Raw genomic sequence first — 20,888 nt, forward strand, 5'->3', positions numbered from 1 at the left:
ATATATATATATATATATATATATTTGTTGATAGCACTATACATATAGCTGTTATATTATTATTAACATTACAGCAGTAATAATCATAATTATAGTAACATGTATTTATAGTTATAAAAAATTATTCTTTCAGTGAAAATTTAATATTCATTATTATGCCATAAGTTTTCTATCAGAGCAACACGGCAACCAGAGGTCTTCGGCGATCTCTTAATTGAAGAGCTTTTCCTTGGTGGAATCAAGAAAAGTGGCATTAGCATATTAAAGTGTGCCGCGTTGTACAAGAGCTTTGCCAGTTGGAAGGTTAATTGCGACTTAATAGGCGGTCCCGCTTTCTGCCATTACTATCGTTATTCAGCATTACAACGCGCGAATTTCTCAACGCAGAATGCGAGATGCTGCAATGATGATTTACTTCTCTAAGCGAATCACGTTCAAGTGCATAAATAACATCGATCCCCGTGTCGTAAATCGAGGCACGAAATATTTTTCTCTCCTACTGTTTTATGTCGGGCAACGCATTGATGTCTCGGCTATAAACTTATGTGTCATCGTTACAATTGAAATACAAAGTTGGCGATATTACATGAAAATAAAAAAAGAGAAGCAAAAATCTTGGAAAAACGTGATATTTGAGAGGAGCGGTGTTAGAGTTATAAATTTGCAATGAAATTGTTGTCAGCTTTTTTCTACAGCGCGCTCGTGAAAATGCACAAATAACGAGTTATTCCGAAAGAAATTTGCATTTTTCTTCCCTGAGAAAAATTTAATTCGCGGTTTATTGTAGATCGTTAAAAGCTCTCTCTTTTCCCTTTCGTTCTCAATTCGTATTCTTAAGCGTTTAAGTATTCCGGCAGTGATCTCTTAAGATCGAATATTTTTTAAATATTTTTAATTTTTTACAGATATGGATTTTTCTTACAGTTGTCTTCCGCATTATAAGAATTTTTGTTATTATAATTCCTTGATTATGTCTTGTTACTATGACTATAACAATTAAGAGATTGTCTTTGCCATATAATGAGGCGATTATCCATAAAACAATAACCGTGCTTAGCGACTTTAATTGTTATTATATTACAACGCCGTTGGTTTAATAATAATTGAACGACGTCAGTAACTTTCGATTGAAATAACGGATATACTTTCGTAATTACGAGACACTCTCATTCCAACGCTAATCCATTTCCTCCGCATCTAGCAATTCGGAAACGGCGATTGCAAATTATTTCCTGATCTAAGCATCTCCTCCGTATTCGATTTACGGATGTAATTTACATCGATCGATTTTATATACTAAAAAATTATTTGAAGTATTTAAAAAAAAAAGAGAAAAATTAAATGCTATATAATGATTGAGAATATATTCGTTTAACTAGAGAATAACATTTATTTGGATTTTTTGTTGAAGAAAACTAATTATATATTTTAAATGTTTTATCGAACAATTGGATTTGTACAGGCAACATTACGTATCGTCACCGATCGATTAGCGTTCGCTTAATTAAGGAAAAACGATGATCAAGCAAAAAGTGTTACCTAATTAACGTAAGCACCCGCATTGCTGTTGATCATCGGGCTCTTCGTTGAATGCAATTACTTATTAATACTGAGCGATTTGTATGGACGTATTAACGAGAGTATTAAAAAAAATAATGATCTCATTTGTCTATAATGTAATTGTGCGAAATCGCTAGATAAATAAAGAATTGCGTTTCATTATCAATTACATTTTTTTACATTCCGAGATGTTATCCGCTCCGCACTCTACTAAATTAATCTTAATTTAAATCTCTTCTTTTATCATTGAAAAGATAAGAAAAACAATGAAAAGATGAGAGTATCTTAAATATTAATAATGATGTTTTAGATATTAAAATAAAACTTAATTAAATATATTTTTAATATATTAAAATATCAGAATTTTATAAGAATTAGAAAAATGGAAATTGCAAATATATTAAGATTGCAAATATTAATAAAAATCATCCAATTCACAAAAGCAAAAAGGATAAATCCTTTTAGGTTACACAATAAAGGTCTACTTAATCTCGGCTTAAAAAATCGATGATTAGGAAACAAGTGCTTCCTGTGAAAAAATATTTGCTTTTATCGGTGATTTTAATATATTTACCATTGCTTTTCCATCGGTGATTTTAATATATTTGCTATTGTTTTTCTCGTACTTCTCATAAATCTCGTGGGAAAGAATATTTTTGAAAATTATCTTTGTAACATATTATCTTGTATGATAACGCAACAAATCATTTAAAATCATTATTGATGAGAAATATGTAGACGATAAATCAATGCAATTGATTTTCTGAAAAATCTTTGCTATTTTTTATCTCAAACGGTTACTCTTATACTTTGCAACGCTTTAATTCTGGATAAACCAGCAAATTGCATGGAAAATAGAAGAAAGATACGTTAAGAGAAAGAAAGAGAGAGAGAGAGAGAGAAAGAGATTGAGAAAGATATAGTTTTATTGTACTCTGGAATATGAGGGTGAGATGGGAGGATGGGAGGCAATCTGGATACGCCTGATGAGATTCTATTCGTATCCCGCAGGAAGTTATATTAAATGTCAATAGTGCTTTTATCATTAGGGCTATTATCCTTTCAAGTTATATATTACAACAGATTTGCACGTTATGATCCCCTTGGGAAGATCGAGTTATGACGTATTAAAATTTTTCGTATTCTTTTCTGAGATAATAATTATTTTTCTTTCATATATAATTATTACTTCTTTGTATTATTTTCGTTATCTTCAATTCTTTTTCTCTTTGAGTATTAATAAAAATTAATTTCCTCTCTCTTTTTCTTTTCTCGTAGTAAATAAAATTGAATTTATGAATGTGTAGCTTACGCGTAATTAAGCAATACGCTGAACGATAGTTTTTTTACGATGGAATAATTAAGGATTCACATACTTTTTAATGAATATTGTAATAAGATCAGCTGTATGAAGTTAAAATTTGGTTTAAAAACATGAGAAAATTGTGTAAGAACTATGTAAGTTTAGATTAACAGATTCTGAAAGACAATTTCAAAGTTAAATCCATTAAATTTTTACGATATGATTCGAGTAGTACATAACGACGGCAAGGCGGAATATAGAGCAAAGATCACGCGTAATTGATGCGATCCTCGTAGCCGTAGCCATTTTATGTGTAGAAATGTACAGCGCGATTATAAATTAACCGAACATTAGTATCAGGAGCTGGCAGGCAGACGCATTACCTTCCCGAGTGTCGGACGGCGTTATCACGTTAGTTGCGAGCGAGCGAGCAAAATAATTAGACCGGCCTAGTATATATAAGCAGTACGTAGAGCCTATTTCGAACTAACCGGATAACCTCCGCGAACATTAATTGCCGTCGCCTAAGGCTATTCATAGTCTGTTCTTATTTTGAGACCGTTTTAAGTAATGTCTTTTTAAGATGCTAATATGGCTTTTTAATTGGTTCGTAACATCTTAAAATTGTATTTAAGACAGTCTTAAATATAAATATGTCGACTATGAATATTGACCTTAAGACTCAACACGTGACATTACAACGAAATTGCAGCAATTTCTTTTATGTCGCCTCGGCCTTAATCTTTTCTGCTTATGCCTCTGACCGGAGAGATACAATAAATATTGATGTGCTGCATGGTTTATGTTTAAATGTACCCTAAACTTAATTACTATAGCACATCCTTTTTTTCTTCATTCTAAAGAATTTTATTTCGTGTTTATAACTCTTAAGTCATAATTTTACATACTATTTTATACTTATTTATCTGCATTGGTTCTCTGTAAATTATATAAAAGTAATTTGTACAAGTCACGTGTACATATAAAAGCATGATTAATCATGCTAGAAGGATAAGGAAAATTGCATACGCATAATCCACGGTAATTGCATTTTTACAACATAATCTTTATCATGCTTTTAGAAATTTCTCATTGAATGGAAAGTGTACCATTTGTTTTCCAAGCATTCTACTTTTACGTTTCTCATGACAAAGCAAAGTGCGCCATTCTGTATTCAATATCAATGGCTAATTGCTTTAATCGCTAATTACTTCAATGAGCGATAAGATTGGATGCTCTTCGTAATCGGTGCTCGTCGTAAATCGGTGCATCGAATTAGAACGCGCAGTTAAGTGCCTTGATCAATCGAACATATATATATATATATGCTATGTATATTGTTGCTTAAAATAAAACACACGAGTTATCAGAGCCAACAAAAAATATTATTATTTCATTAAAAAACGTCATTGATATATTATTAATTTATAGAAACAAAATAAATGTATTTTCTGTTTATATTTCCTTGGATATAATTATAATTATTGGAAATTATAGAGAATAAATAAAGTTAATTATTATATTATATTATAATATTATTATATAAATCATATTAGTAAATTTTTTGATACATTGATAAATCAAATGTAATAATTGGCTATGGAATAATTGCAATACGGAGAAAAATAAAATATATTGAAAATTTATATATTTGCCTTGGTAACGTTTCGCTGTTAAATATGAACTTTGTTTATTAAGTAAATTTATGATATTATGTTCTTTTGCTGCATTATTCGTTCTCAATAAATATTGATTTTGATCAGGAGTAAAAATACAAATTTATATACAATTATATTAATTTATAAAGTAATAAGGCTCAATAAATCAAAATAAGTAAAAGTAAAAAGGGCTACGAGCCTAAAACATAAATTGAGAAACTGTATGAGTAGTTGAAAAAGTTTTTTTGAAATAAAACTATAATAAATCATAAATTAAAAACGTAAAATATAATTTGACAATCAGAAGGTGAACAAACGTTTCGATCCTAGTTGGATCATTTTCAATGTGACAAATAAATTAGTGTGACAAAGTAGATAAACAACGGTAATTAACAATAGAGTTATAACGTAGATAAAAAACATAAGAGATCAAGTAAAATTCGCATTCGGATGCAAATTAACTATAAAACTCGCTCCAAATTGAGAGGAAATCAAATAAACGATTATAGTTGACAAAAATGTGCTCCTCCGAACCGTATGTGTGTATAAGGACGAACATGTTTCTGTTAGCAAGTATAAATTGTAATAATAAATTAACGGTAGAAGTAAATAAAAATAAAAATAATAAGAACAATAAGAAAAGTACGAATCGAGTCGCAAACAGTAAAAAGGAAAGTACAAATAAATCGTAAATAATAAGTCAAATTTAAAGAAAGAGGCAAAAATTATCTTTGATATTATAAGCACATAAGAAAAAAGAGTAAAATCGCCAACATGCATTGCATATGTATGATAAGTTTAGAACAAATAAATTCACAATAAATACCTTATGTGTGTGTCGAAATGATGTATTATAGATTAGGCAATGCGAATGGAATCGAAATTGATCGTCTCTCTAAGAAGCTAAGATATAAAGTACGACATATAAAGACAAGAAGGTTGAAATGGAAAACTAGAAAGGGAAGGGGGAAAAAAATAATAAGAAGGAAAGAATAAAGTGGAAGGGAGAGAAAGTAGGGAGAGACGAGAAGGATGGGGAAGGGAAAGCAATTAAGAGGGAGAAAGAGACTGGATGATCTGTGAATAAGTATCGGGTAAAGATTCGGTATCGTTTTGTCTATTAAGGCCTTGTTTCTGTCTTTTAATATGAATCATTTCAGATACCAATCTCTTATTGTAAGAAGATTCGCAGTCCAAAATTCTCACATCGTTCCATTTGAAATTATGATCAAAATTGATTCGATGATCAGTTATGACAGTAGGAGAACCTGTATTCTTTTTGATGTCAGAGATATGTTCGTGTAGTCTCGTGCTCAATTTTCTCTTTGTCTGACCAACATAACTCGCCTCACAATCATCACATGAGATCTTGTAGACAACATTCTGACTGGATAGGAAGCTAAGTTCGTCTTTTCTTCTCTTTATGAAGCTTTTTAACGTGTTGGGAATAGAAAAGGCCAATTTACAATGAAACATAGAGATTGGAAGGAAACTTTCGGAAATGGATTTAACATAAGGAATCGTAAAATATTTGTCTTTATTACGTGAATAGTGTGTAGTATCTTTGTTATATTTATGAAACTTTAATCTGCATTCTATTGTAGAGAAAATAAAGGGAAGAGGATAACAGTTATTTAAGAAAATATGAATAGCATCTATCAAATTTTTTTGTTGGAATCGTGGATGTGATAATAAGATGATTTTGTCAATAAAACTGATGATGGTGCCTTTTTTATGGCACAGAGGATGATTTGAGTGGAAGGATCCTTTCGACACACACATAAGGTATTTATTGTGAATTTATTTGTTCTAAACTTATCATACATATGCAATGCATGTTGGCGATTTTACTCTTTTTTCTTATGTGCTTATAATATCAAAGATAATTTTTGCCTCTTTCTTTAAATTTGACTTATTATTTACGATTTATTTGTACTTTCCTTTTTACTATTTGCGACTCGATTCGTACTTTTCTTATTGTTCTTATTATTTTTATTTTTATTTACTTCTACCGTTAATTTATTATTACAATTTATACTTGCTAACAGAAACATGTTCGTCCTTATACACACATACGGTTCGGAGGAGCACATTTTTGTCAACTATAATCGTTTATTTCATTTCCTCTCAATTTGGAGCGAGTTTTATAGTTAATTTGCATCCGAATGCGAATTTTACTTGATCTCTTATGTTTTTTATCTACGTTATAACTCTATTGTTAATTACCGTTGTTTATCTACTTTGTCACACTAATTTATTTGTCACATTGAAAATGATCCAACTAGGATCGAAACGTTTGTTCACCTTCTGATTGTCAAATTATATTTTACGTTTTTAATTTATGACATAGTTTTATTTCAAAAAAACTTTTTCAACTACTCATACAGTTTGTCAATTTATATTTTAGGCTCGTAGCCCTTTTTACTTTTACTTAATTATATTAATATTTCGTTAAATAAAAAGATTTATATACACAGATCATCCAGCTTTGATAGTTAATAATTAATTTTGAATGTGTATTACGTAAGATTCGCGATACTTGACGTTTCCCTCGATTCTTCATTGCGAATTAGAAAAATTACAATCTCTTTAATTACTATTTTTTTTTCGCCGACATTCCCAATATTCTGAAAAGTTAAATTAATAATTGTCCTTGAAAAGAAGAATACAATCATAGGAACACTATATTTAATGCTTTAACGCAAAAAACATATTTCATTCGAATTAAATAATTCTATATAAAATGGATTAATAATTATTTTATTTATTTTTGAAAAAATTATTTGGCATTTACAAGCTTAAACAAGATACATATTTTGATCAATACTTCTGCATAAATTAATAATCGATATACTATGTAGTGAATAGAATAATAAACTGTGAAATGATTCGAAATATGCATTCATAAAATATGTTTCGTGACATTAAGGCGCTCGTCGACATTTTGTTCAATTCGAATTTGCAAAACTTCTTAACTCCCCGAGGTACGTTACTATTTCGCTAAAAGCTTGGGGAGCTTTTGCGAAGTGATGTAAGACAGCATTGAAATCGGATTCGCGAATCACCTTGCCAGCTCACCAGAAGAATTTATTCGTTCGCATAACGTATAATGCGGCTACATTCCCATCGGATTACACGGATTCCGCTTCAGAACGCTCGAGCAACCAACACATCACGATCCTTCCGATGATTTCAAATTCTGCTAGAAAAGGGGCGAGAACTTAAAGCCACAACAGAGATATACGCGTGATGAGATGTGACTACCGAATAGCCATTTCTATTCCAGAATTTCTTGATTTATAAATCTTTACGCGATGTAACAAAACGCAGCGGTCCAGATTAATTTTTATCAAAATATTATTTAAAATCATTAAAAATATGGAATTACATGATAAGAAAAAAATTAAGTATACATATTTGAAGAATAGAATAGTTAATATATTTAAATGTACATTATAATTTAAATTGTGAATTTATAATTTATTTATTCGAAGTGGTTAAATCTAAAAATATATTTATACAGATTTACCATAGAAAAATATTTTAACATAATTACATTTATTATAAAAATTATTTAATGATTGTAAAAAATGTGAACGTTAATGTTTTTCTTTTCTTTTAATATTTTAAAATATAGAAATCTCTGATTATGTAAGATCTGATCATCGATATATTTTGCTCCATCGAGCTGGGATTTGCTCAACCATAATGCATAGGCTAATCGTTCGCGAGCAATTAGAGGAAATTGCACGACTAACATGATGATATTCGAGGAAGTTCATGGTCGAGTCGAACGTTAATACTACTGCAATCAAGATCGTTTAAATGTTTATCATCTTGCGCATACTCGTCGTATACCGTTAATGATTGTGATATATGTATATTAGCTTGTTAAAGATTCGTGTTTAAATCACATGTACTACCGCCTCTAATTTATCCTTGATTCATCGGAATTAATAGCCACATATTATTGTCTCAACACGACACAGCCGCTCCACGAATTGCTTGGAAATGTCAAGAGTTCGAATTTTATAAATCGACAAGATTCAACAATATTACGCAAGAACATTATGAATATATTTCGCTTGAAAAAGTGACAAGCTTAAGCTGCATTTTATTTGCTCACAGTATTCTTGGAATCATTTTATTCTTGTTGTTTATCAAATATTAAACAAGAAAAAATGATGTTTGCAAGCGTTTGATAAGAAACCAAATAGAGTGCAGCTTAGTTAGGAGAGCACAGACTCTTACATAACGCATAACACGTAATGCATAAGAAAATGAACTAATCAAAATCCTTCGTTTCCTTCCTTTCCATAAAATAGAGAACTCTGATTGGTTGAATTTCTTATGCGTTATGTATTATGTGTTATGCAAGAGTCTGTGTTACCTGCTTTAGTATCAATTTGTATCCTGAAAAAGAATATAATTTTTATATTTAAAGAGTACTAAAGAAGAAAGCAAAACGTTTACATTTTTGGAGATATTCAATCATTTTTACAGCAAATGCAGTTGCATAAATTATATTCCTGCAAATAAATAAATATATATATATATATATATATATATTGTTAAAATCATATAATGTCAAATTAATCCAATTTAAATTATTTTTAATCGTTTTTATAGGTCGCGACTGTTCCTATCCAATATATTAGGTGTTGGAATTAATTCGTAGCGTTTTTAATGAAAGAATGTTATTTATTTCACATGAGCATTAAAAAATACATTAATGAAAGTACTTCCCATCACTTGTAAAACGCTACGAATTAATTCCAACACCTAATATATTTAATTAACTAAAATAAATAATGGAGTTAAACAATTTAATTCAAAAAAATATATTAAATTTGGCTCGAGTTATTATTTACTAAATGTATACATCACAGATGATATTTACTTTCAAATTAACCATAGAAAAGGATTGACTTTTGATATTTTGACACATATAACAGTTAAAAATAACAAAATGTTATTTAAGTTTATACAAAAGTTTACACGAAAGATTAAGTTACCCTTTTGATATCTAACAGTGTAAATATCTTTGTAAATATTAAATTTTATGATTTAATCGCTTTAATAAATTGTTATTAACGAATTGTAAACACACTTTTAAGTAAAATTTATTATTAATGTGTATTAAAACATTCCTCTAATAGTTTCACAATTTCTTATTTGACACAATAGCTTAGTATTTTAAAGGTCAATCTGAATTGCTTCTACAAGTCTATAAGTTGTAATAATAATTTACAAAAAACACACACAAAAATATAATCTCAATTAGGAATACTTGCTTTCTCTCTACACTTCGGCAACGTGCATTAATAACAGAGTTACTATCCAGTTAAATATGTTAATTAAGAGCGCGGAAAACTTAGATAAGTCTGTGAAGGGTGCCGCACAGAACTTCAAATTAGCTCGTTATCCGTGTAGCGAGTTCTGAACGAAAAACACCGTAATCCGTGCGATCATCATGCAAGTAAAACAAACTTCCGCAAGAAAATAACATTTTGCTTGTGTTTCCGCATCATGTATCTTCCTTATTTTTTGAAATAAAATTTTGATTTTATTTTTTTTAAATGGGTATTGTTTCAATTCAGCCTAGAGTAATAGATGTACTTAATAAAACAAATATTACATACATACATACATACACATATTATTTTACATAACGTGCATTATATCATCATCGACACTTTGATTATTCTGACTAAACTGTTTGTTCATTTAACTTAATAAAGAACTTGAATGTTGTACACAAGTTATTTTGATTCCTAAAATGCATTGCTAGGAGTTGCATTGAGAAAAGATAGTAAAACTTGATGCAATAAAACTTGATGCAACAGGATCCTCCGGGGAAATTGTCGAAATTGTATATCGAAATTGTATATATATTGCATATATTGTATATAACATCGGCTAATATGAATCGCTTCCGTTATTTGGCTTCGTGACAGTAAAAATGGAATAACATTGGAATAACAGATTACTGAATATACGTGATCGTGCTAACCATGTCGCGAGCGATCCATGACAGTTATTGTTATTGTGTGTTATTTTGCCAGGTCACGCGCGTTTAGCGCCGCTTTGCACGCGAATCGCGCGTTTTTATGGTAACGAGACTTTCCTTAATAACGTTTAAGAAGGAAAAACCCATCTCTACGAAAATCGCTTGATCGCTTTAACTTTGTAATTATATTTAACGGCGCGCGTTCATGCAATGTCAACATTCACTTTATGAGTATTAATAGGTAAGACACACAAGTACTTCAGAAGTTCCCTCGGCAATAAATTCTCATTGAATTGAAATCGATTTTTCTATAATGAGAATTGTATTCAACAATATAATTGTTTTTTTAAATAATTTTACTTCTTTGTTACAAGGAAATCGCCATTTCTTTTGAGTAGCAAAATAATTTAAAAAAAAAAAATATCTTCATATGAAATCGTGCAGACAAACAATGATAACAATCTGGAATTTCCATCGAGATGATGAGTATTTCCAGTCACGAGATTGAAGTTTTCAGTAAATTATGCAAATTTTACATTCATTCGTGACAAATCAATTATGAAGAAACTCATGAATACGTTATATGTACCATAGTTTAATTCTTACAGATTGCTGTTTACAAGTTACATTTATTATGATGTTGTAAGCATACTATGTTTTGCAGTAGCATATGTTTTTATGTTCTATTGGAGAGAGAGAGAGAGAGGACGAGAAGAAAATAATAAAGTCAGTATATAGCACAAATTTATAATGCTAACAAGTAGCATGTTTCCTTTTGTTCATACTTGTAATTCAGAGAGAATGAAGGATATAACATTAGTAAGAAACGAACAACATAAAAGAGAAAAAAATAAGAGAGGAAGAATAAGAGAAAACAAATATAAAGAAAATCGTAGTAAAAATTAATTTATATTTGATAAAATGCAATATTTAATAGCAAATAAATTTTATAAGAATATTAAAAACAGATTTATGTATTTTTTGTATGTAAATTTTTAATTTTTTGTACAATTTTACGTAAATTTGAAAAATTTATATATTTTTTTTCACGTCTTACGCTTATAATTATAGGAATTACCTAATAAAAGACTTCATAATCATTCACTATTATAATTATTTCTACAAGGATAAAATAAATTTCAACGAGCAATGTAATTAATCATGTTTTTGTTGTAATTAGTATTATCAGTGAAATGCGATGCAAATTGTTAATTTTGCTTATTGTCTTGTGTTTCTGTTAAATTTACAATGTGACGCAATTGCGCGATAGAGGATAGCACAAAAGGAAGTTTGATAAAGCAGGATACTACAAGCGACATCCTACGTCATGAACGCTGAAATTCGTAACTAAACTTCCTTCTGCATATAATCAGCGATAATATTATGGAACAGGGATCATCTGAAATCCACGTTGAGGGAATAGCTAGTGTCTCAAGCAAGTGTTTGCACGTTTATTCGTTCGAAAATGATATACGTTTATTTTTTTATCATTAACATTATTAAAGAAAGTTTCGAGAAGCAGTCGAGAATTTGCAATTACGCGCACCAAGTTATAAAACGATTTATCATAAAGCTCTTAACTTCTTTATTTTAACCCGGTTATATATGTCAGAAAAAGCTATTTCTCAATTCGACAAACGATTTGTCAACAAAGCTTGAGTTTTATGGAACAAGCCTCACAGTATGCAAGAATCTCAGATTCCAAAATTAAGTGAGGAAGTTTCTTTTAATGTTTAACAAAAGAGAATAATTTTCTTATTTATCTATATTAAACTTTAATAATAAGTGTCTAATATTTCGATCTTAAATTTTAATAATCTCAATAATCAAATGACATTTAAAATTAAAGAAATTACTCTGCATAAGGTTAGTTTTAGGTTATTGAGATTGTAGTATAAACTTTTGTAAACTGTAATCCGTATTTTTTAGCTAAGATTTATACAGTTTTCTTTATTCATGGCGAATTTTTAATTTGCAACTGTATGAATACTTCACTAATGAAATCTCCTGTTTGAATAACGTCCACTTCAAACTGCTCGAAAGCAAAGTTTACGCTTTCAAAACGCTGTGCGCCAAAACTCTGTAATCTTCAATATCAAATAACTTTCTAATGAATTTGCCAATGAAATTCTCGCTAAAGAAAGATTTTTTTCTGAGGCAAAAATTTCAAGGGAGATTTTCGTGCAATTTTTGAGTATCTCGTCTTAATTATATTTTATGAGTTAAAATTTTTAATTAAAAAATGATTATACATTACGAAAACGATTGTTTTTATAATCGCAGCAAATGTTTGAAAAAAATGATACAGTCAAATAAAAAATCACAAGAAATTATTGTTTCGAGTTTACCGAAATAATTAGTAAACATTCTGTATAATGAGATTCAAATCGGATATCTTAGTATGGCTGTAGGATAGCCAGGTATATTGTCCTCGAAATAGACGGCTTTGTTATCCTTCCTGCGTCAGATGGACTGATTTATGGCGCCTATGGGATATCGAACGGCTCACCACACGCGCTGCAATGTCAATTTGTAGTCACGCTGGGACAATTTTGCGCGCACGTCTTTCTCACCGTGAAGCAAACGACGACGCATAATTACTAGTATCGACTTCACCGTTGTAATTCTGTTTGTTAACGTAACGCGAGTAATAAGTAGCATTGAGTCAATTATATTCATAATTTTTAAATATTCTTTGATCGAAAGATGCTAGAGCTATCCTATCTACTCTGCAACCATCTTGAATTGTGACATCAGAAGCAAGAAAAGATATAAGAATTCTTCTATATAATTCTTGTAAATGATATAAAAAATTATGCGTTATTTTTTAATAAAAAAATAGTTGCAAAATATATCAAAAATTCTTCTTGTTTCAGTAATAAAAATATAGCTGTATATGTGTGTTTTTGAGAAGTTGAATATTATTCCTAATGGAAATGAAACTAGCTACGTGACAGCTATACAATTGAGATAAACGTGATTTTATTCTATTTTAAAATAAAAGAAGAATTTTTATTTTTTTTTTAATTTCACAAGTGTACTCTATTAAATGCAAATATATTTCATTGAAAAATATTTATATTTTAATATGTTTTGCAAGAATTTTTATTATGTATTTCTTTGCTTCCGACCACATCAATCTGAAGATCCGTGATGAGTGATTAGAGATCTTAAATGCTTAAAAAATTGATAGTTCAAAACAGAATATATACAAAGGAACATTATTTTAAGAAAAATGCATCTACATCTTTTATTTCTATTTTAAATATTTAGAGTCACATTGCAAACGCGGTTACAAAAGTCTCACTTTTTCTCGTCTTTAAAAAGCAGCGTTATACAATGCATTTTCTTGTTACAAACGTTTACACATATGTTCGTATTGTGGAGCTACCACAGAATCTTATCGCGATGTTAATCGTCGTTTTTGAGCAACCAGCTCGGTGACTTAACTTTGTAAGAGAAGCGCGAAATTGTGTTCATTACGAGAGCGTATTACGTGAATCGCTAGTATGAATCGCCACGTTCGTATCTTTTCAACGATTTATGGCACCGACAAATTACACGAGACATTACATCGCGCCGGTATTGTCGATTCGCGAGGCCGATTATCTCCATAATTCAAATGCGACGTATCGACATAATGTCGCACGTATTTGTTGCATTCCCGTGCACGTAGCAGAAGAACATGATGATTGGGGAATCGACGATTCACACGAAAAGAACGTACGTTTTTTATTTCCGTCTTGTTTAAATCTCACGTTTAGCCAAATCCAATCTGTTAAAAATCTGAAGCTTGATCAGATATCTAATGCAAAATACAATAAGCATGCAGTGTGAAAAGTGCAATTACAAAAATATAAAGGCAAATAACGTAATAATTATGAAATAAATATCGTATAGAATTATATAAAATAATTTGAAAAAATATAAAGTTAGATAAAATAAAATATTATAATGCATGGGCGGGTAACATAAAACCCTGCACATAATGGAAGAAATATTAAGAACTGGAATAAATATCAAATATAAGAGAAATGAAAAATTAGGAGTAGATTAAAAGTAACGCATAATGGATACAAATAAGACAGAAAGAAAGAGCTGTTTTGTTGAAGTCTATCTAAAAAAAAATCCAAAAATTTAGCTATAAGATACACATCAGAAAATAATTATACTAAATTATTAAAATGATTGCAGGAGATTCAAGCTGATTGCTAGAATATTAAAAATTCTTGCAGCATTGTTCATCATATGCTTGAGTATCTTACATAATTATTTTAATAGTTTAACAAAATTATTTTTAGGTCTGTATGTAATTAAATCTTTAGATATTTCAATAAAATCATGTATTCTTTTCATCGCGTATATCTTATATATTGTTTATAAATGTAACGTTCAATTTTTATTTCTATTTTATTTAATTGTTTTCATTTTTTTAATATTTAATATTTATTTTTGTTCTCAATATTTCTTCGATTGTGCGCAGGACCTAACATTAAAGAATGCTTTGACAAAATTATTGTATTATGGATTATTCAACGGCTATTCTTTTTGGTTTTCCATTCTACGAATTTAGAATATATATATATATATATATATATATATATATATATAATGTAATAAACAATTCTAAAATGTAAGTATTCCTGTCGATATGTCGTAGCACACGCGACGTAAAATCGAAGAAAATAACTTTACAAAATAAGAGAAAGGTAAAACGGTTTCGCTTGGCATTTTCCATTTATCTGAGAAAAATATTACTCATGCATACGCGTGCCTTGTTTCTCGTTTACGTATAAAGAAAAATTACGAAGAGCAGCAATTCTCATTCGGGGGTAAGAGTGCTCCATCGATGTTCGCGTGTCGGTTCTCTCATTTGTCCTTGCTCGGTGAGTGCAATTTACTGTGTTGTGCAACGCAAATGCATACACTCGCGGAAGTGCAGTTAACCATTGGGATTAATTAATTGAAAAAAGTCGCCAAATTAACCTCATTAAATACACAGTGGGCTATCGGAGGATGAATAAACAACGCATTACATAAAATCAAATGTCGTAAATGATCGTTGCAAGTCCACAATACCAAAATTGGGAAGTAATGCGTTACTTGTAGTGACATTTACATTTTCATTAGTATTTTTTTTTTCAGTAATGATTTGACGCTGTTACTTTTTTTTATTAGTAACGAAAAAGTAATGACGTTACATTTTCTTTAGTAACGAAATTGATCCCATTGCTCTATATCGTTACTTTTACATAAGTCACGACCGTCACGAACAATAAGATTATAGGTACTAAATAAACAAAAAACTGTTTGCCTATTTTTGTTTCATTCACTATTCTCGCTTTAGCATAAGAACATTAAAAATTGAAATATCTATTATATAATAAAAAACCGTAGAATTAAACATAAGTATATAAAATATTAATAAAAGATAAAAATATTCAAGAATAAATATCTTTTTATATATCTTATATTTAATTTATATTCTACCTTAGCTTTCTGTCTTAGAAGCCTGTTTTAACATTAAAATAAAATGTAATTATGTAGAAGACAGGCTTATTTATTGATTTTGATGAAATTAGGGTTATTCGATACATTTTTGCACGAAATAAATAAATCTGACAGATTTCCTTACCTCAATAGTCATTAACTTTAATCAATAATATTTCGGTTCGCCGGGCAGAGCGATACTTATTTTTCTACCAGATTCGTTCATTTCGTCGCAAAAACGCGTTGAATAACCCTAATTTCATCAAAATCAATAAGTGAGTTTTCTCCAACCTCGTCTCCTGCATAATTACAAAAAAAGTAACGATATTTTTATCGTTACTTTTAAATAATGGTAACGCGTTACTTTTTACCGCAAATAACGATAATGGTAGCGCGTTACTTTTAAAAAGTAACTTTCCCAATCTTGCATAATATCAAAGATAAATAATTACAACGTCATCGCTGGTAAAGTGATAGGCAACTAATTTCGCGGACAGAAAAATTATATATCGTAGTGTGATTCGTCTTTTATGATTTTGACGTCACGTCGTTGTGGAATATAGTACGTATGAAACTAATGTTGTTAACGCAAAGCAAATGGAATTGCATCAGGGAAAGAAGTCAAGACGAGAAAATGGAACAGTCCGGTAATTACTTTTCTATCAGAATCGCAAATAAAGCCGGAAAGATCGACGGATTACAATCTCGTTCAAGTATATCTCAATTCGATGAGAAGATCGGTGGCATTGTGGGCTGCAGCAAAAAGAAAATAATTAGAATCGCAAATTGTAATGAGGGTTACGTTAGAAGGAATCGGAAGAGTCAGTGGCGAGGGAAAATACGTAGAAAAGTTGAGAAAAAAATCGTAAGGAGAAAAAAAACGAAAACGAGGAGTAAAGGACAGCCATGAGAAAAGGTAAAAAGAAAAGAAAAAGCGCAGAGGTGAGAAGAATGGAACTCTATTACAGTAAAAATATGTATGAGAATAAAAGAATAAAAATAAAGTTACAGAGAACGGTTAGGTACAAGATAACTGAATAATGGAAAAGGGAAAGGTGGTCGGAAGAAGGGAAAACAAAAGAGGTGCATTGGATGAGTACTTGAGAAAAATGGTACTATTAATGCCGAAATATGTATGAGGTTGGAAAAGTACGTCACTAGGAGGAAAAAAATAGAATGAAATCAGAATATCTAGGCATCTATTATGAATCTATTTTGAAACGTTTCTGTATAGAATGATTCCATTTTCATCAGTTATCCTATTACGGATATTCGAATTCTATTCGGAACGATCGGAAAATTTCTGATACTTCATGAAAGAGTAAAAAATCGATTTTGATCAAAATATGTTTACAATATAAACATGAGCGGCATTATTAAAATGTATGTAAAATTAATGCATCAACTATTTACATGCACAATACACATAATCATTAAAATATCAATTAGCATTACGGAAAAGCGATAATAATGCGATTATTTATTAAGCGATAATATGCGATTTAGGATATGAACAATTTCATGCTACAAATGCTTTGAAGCATTCTTTGATTAATCAATTAGTGAAATTCTCTCTTCTGATTGGTTAATCGAATGCTTTGAATATTTGTAATAAGATTTTGGTCTCATTCTTAATGCGTATTTTTTTAACAAAAAAAGAAAAAAAACATTTATTTAATTCACGTAATAATGAGCGTTTAGTAGTGCATTCAAATTTATCTTCAGTTAAATTTTAGTTGTGCAAATTTTATTTATTTTCATTTTTCTAAACGAGCAAAAAGATTCACCGATTTCATCCGTGTTTTAATAATAACCCAACGTGTTCAATATTTAAAGATAAGTGGAATCGCGAATAGAAACTCGCGAGATTTCCATTTTCTGGAAACTATATGATTATTTTGATAGAAATCGCAAATAATCACATTAAAATGAAAGCGGAAAGCAAGAATATACATAGTTTTGAATAAGAGAAAGAAAAAAAATCTACCAAAAGTTATATTTTGTAATTTTATATTTATATTTATAATATATGCGCACGCACGCACGCACGCACACACAGAGAGACAGAGAGAGAGGGGGAGAGAGGGAGAGAGAGAGAGAGAGAGAGAGAGATGTATATATGTGTGTACATATTAATAAAAATTAATAAAATATTTAATTAATAAGAAAATTAATTATATAATTATAGATTGTTATTACTTATTAAGAGTTTAATTGTTAAGAAAAATAATCAAATAGACCAATTAATATATACATATATGAAGTATTATATATTGAAATTGGTTTTATTTTAATCTCTTTAGTTAATTGCTAATAGAAGAAAATATTCACGTCATTAAACAAGATGACTTGTCGCGACGACCTTGCGCGATTAATTAAAGGTTAAATGAAATTGCAAAGTTGAAAATGTTAATTTTAATATTAATTAATTTTCAGTTAATATCGAATATTAGATTACAACTGAAAATAGAAAAAAAGATTTTCAAGAAGGAAAATTGCAGTGAAGAAGAAAATGACATGATAACTGAAAGTTGAAGTCAGACAAGGGCCACCATGCTATACTTTTAATTTAAAATACCGTGAGGAACGTTCTTCAATTGATTTTATGCAAATACCGTGGTCGCTCGGTCGGTTGGCTTTACGTGCTCGGCTCAAATAATACTTTCATAGGTAGTCGATTGCAATCAGCTTCATGAACATTTACCATTAAAATAAAAAAGTTAAAAGTAGTGTAATCAAGTATACGTTATTTACGGGAAAATATGTGTCGATTTAGCATAGTCGAATTAAAGTCTTTTTGACTAATTTATTGAAAATAATACAAACATGTATCATATATGTATCATATATAATAATACAAATATGTTATGTGTTATTATTATATATGATACATATATGATCGTTGTAATTGTGAAAGTATTTGTACATCGAAGGGGAAAACATTAAGTATAATTCGTAATGAAATTTTTATTTTCACAATATAAGAGACGATAAAAACTATGCGTTAGAGCATTAAGGAGATTCCAATCTTACTTGAGAATTATATAAATATTGTTAGTATTAAAAAGTTGCATACAGAAACATTCGAGAGAATAATCAAGAAGCTTTTTAAGAAATTATAATGAACATTACTGTAAAAATTATAAAAAGGAGAATAAATAATCAGACTTTATTTAATTACGTTGAACATTACTTTGCACGGTTAGATATTTCTGCGATATTTCTGTCCTGAGTTGGACAAGTTTAATAGTAGTAACATGATTCTACGTTTTCGTCGTTGTTCATATTACGTTAATTTCATATGCGATACTGACAGACTGAATGTCCCCGATGAGAGAAAGACAAACGTTTGTCAGAGGGATATGTCGTTACTGACACGCAGACAGAATGACAGGGCGGAATTAGCAGAGAGCGAAGGATATCGTACGCGAAGTAGTACATTAACGCTGTACAATGTAATATCAGATATATCTTGCTTGTTCTGTCTCGGACCGAGATGAGGAGGAGAAGTCCTCCTCCTTCTGTCATTTCGCCATTTCTCCTCTCGCGCATTGACAGTGTTTGATTCTCTTTCCTAGTGTTCCGAATACCACCGTGTCCTTCTGCTCCCCGCCATTATTAATGATATCATTCTGGAGAGCAACCTTACCCTCCCCCCCCCCTCCTTTAATTTATGTTACACAGAGAATTCACACTTATACACATAATGTGTTGCAATGCATTGTCGATTTGAGGAACGTCTATAATATACTTTTGATAATACTTTCGAGGTTTTCATTCGGGTATTTTCTTCAGAGATACCAAAGAGTTTGCGGGTTATCGCCCTGTGTCGTGATTCATTGCTGACGCTAAAAACGTTTCGTGAACCTTACCGTTCGTTTCATTAGGACAAGGAGAGCACTGATATGTGCGGGACGTGTATGATAAAAAAATACACGGAAAAAACGGTTTTTTTGAAGTATCTAACAATTTAACTATAGATTCAGATCTGAAAATAATTTTATCAAAAGTTAAAATAAAATTAATTATGTTTAGAATTCTAAAACTAAGATGTCAAAATTTTTTGCAGCATTGCTTGTTGTTTATATATATGCTTGAAATTCTTAAGTAATTATTTTGGTGAATCAACAAAATTATTTTCGGATCTGTACTAAATTTTTAGATACTTCAGCAAAATCGTTTCTTCCATGTATCATATTATTCTCGCGAAAAAGCGAACGTCGCATTCTCGAAAAACATCATAAACACAAGGATTGGCTGAAAATTGTATTTTAAAATTGAACGTAACTTGTATAACTTCATGTTTAAAAAAAATAATGTTACTCATATCTCTCTCATGCTTTAGTTACAGAATAATATCAATTCTATTGTAGACTTGAGATGTGTGAGGTGAAATAATTTTCAACATATTATTTCACACTGTGAGATTAAATTGTAATTGTTATTTCACATCATGAGTACGAAAATATGTATAAACTTATTTTTAAACGTATTCTCAAAGCTTCGGACACATTTTGTCGAAATGAATACTTTTATGCATTGTGGCCGCAATATACAAATGTAATTAAAACATTTTACTAACCTTGCTCCAAATTGCACATCTCTGCGGCGAGAAACTATTAATATTTACTCGGCGTGTAAATGTGATAGCCGTTGAAACGTTTCATTCATTCGTAGTACAAAACTTTGAAACGAGATTTCAGCGCGCGATTGCGTTTTACATTTTCAGTGGGACACGCCAACAAATAACCGGGACGATGCACGTGACATTTGGACACGTTTGCACATGTTGATTTGCACGTATACACAACAAAGTTTGACGAAATTATATCAGTTCAAAAGATTTATATCGAATGCGCATTAAATT

The 20,888-nt window shown here is 30.1% G+C and overlaps 2 protein-coding genes and 1 long non-coding RNA gene across 5 annotated transcripts in view; 2 read left to right on the plus strand and 1 right to left on the minus strand.

Moving 5' to 3' along the window:
- The window catches only part of LOC105151194 (uncharacterized), a 124,010-nt gene that overhangs the window by 28,250 nt on the left and 74,872 nt on the right, over positions 1-20,888 (plus strand). The gene's annotated exons all lie outside the window — the stretch shown is intronic.
- The window catches only part of LOC147908499 (uncharacterized), a 59,106-nt gene that overhangs the window by 13,191 nt on the left and 25,027 nt on the right, over positions 1-20,888 (minus strand). The window contains exon 1 of one of the 3 annotated variants that reach the window (XM_087409280.1): positions 5,348-5,369. The exons of the other annotated variants lie outside the window; for them this stretch is intronic. The gene's annotated coding sequence lies outside the window, so the exon portion shown is untranslated. Of the gene's footprint in view, positions 1-5,347; positions 5,370-20,888 lie in introns of those variants that run through there. 3 annotated transcript variants of the gene reach the window in all.
- On the plus strand, positions 83-11,385 carry LOC147908500 (uncharacterized). Its single transcript, XR_015546103.1, has 2 exons — positions 83-6,306; positions 6,570-11,385. It is a non-coding gene; the product is annotated as an uncharacterized LOC147908500 (long non-coding RNA).

Source organism: Acromyrmex echinatior, chromosome 9 (assembly GCF_024713525.1).
Source record: "Acromyrmex echinatior isolate Ae372 chromosome 9, ASM2471352v2, whole genome shotgun sequence".
In the NCBI taxonomy this organism is placed as follows: Eukaryota; Metazoa; Arthropoda; class Insecta; order Hymenoptera; family Formicidae; genus Acromyrmex; species Acromyrmex echinatior.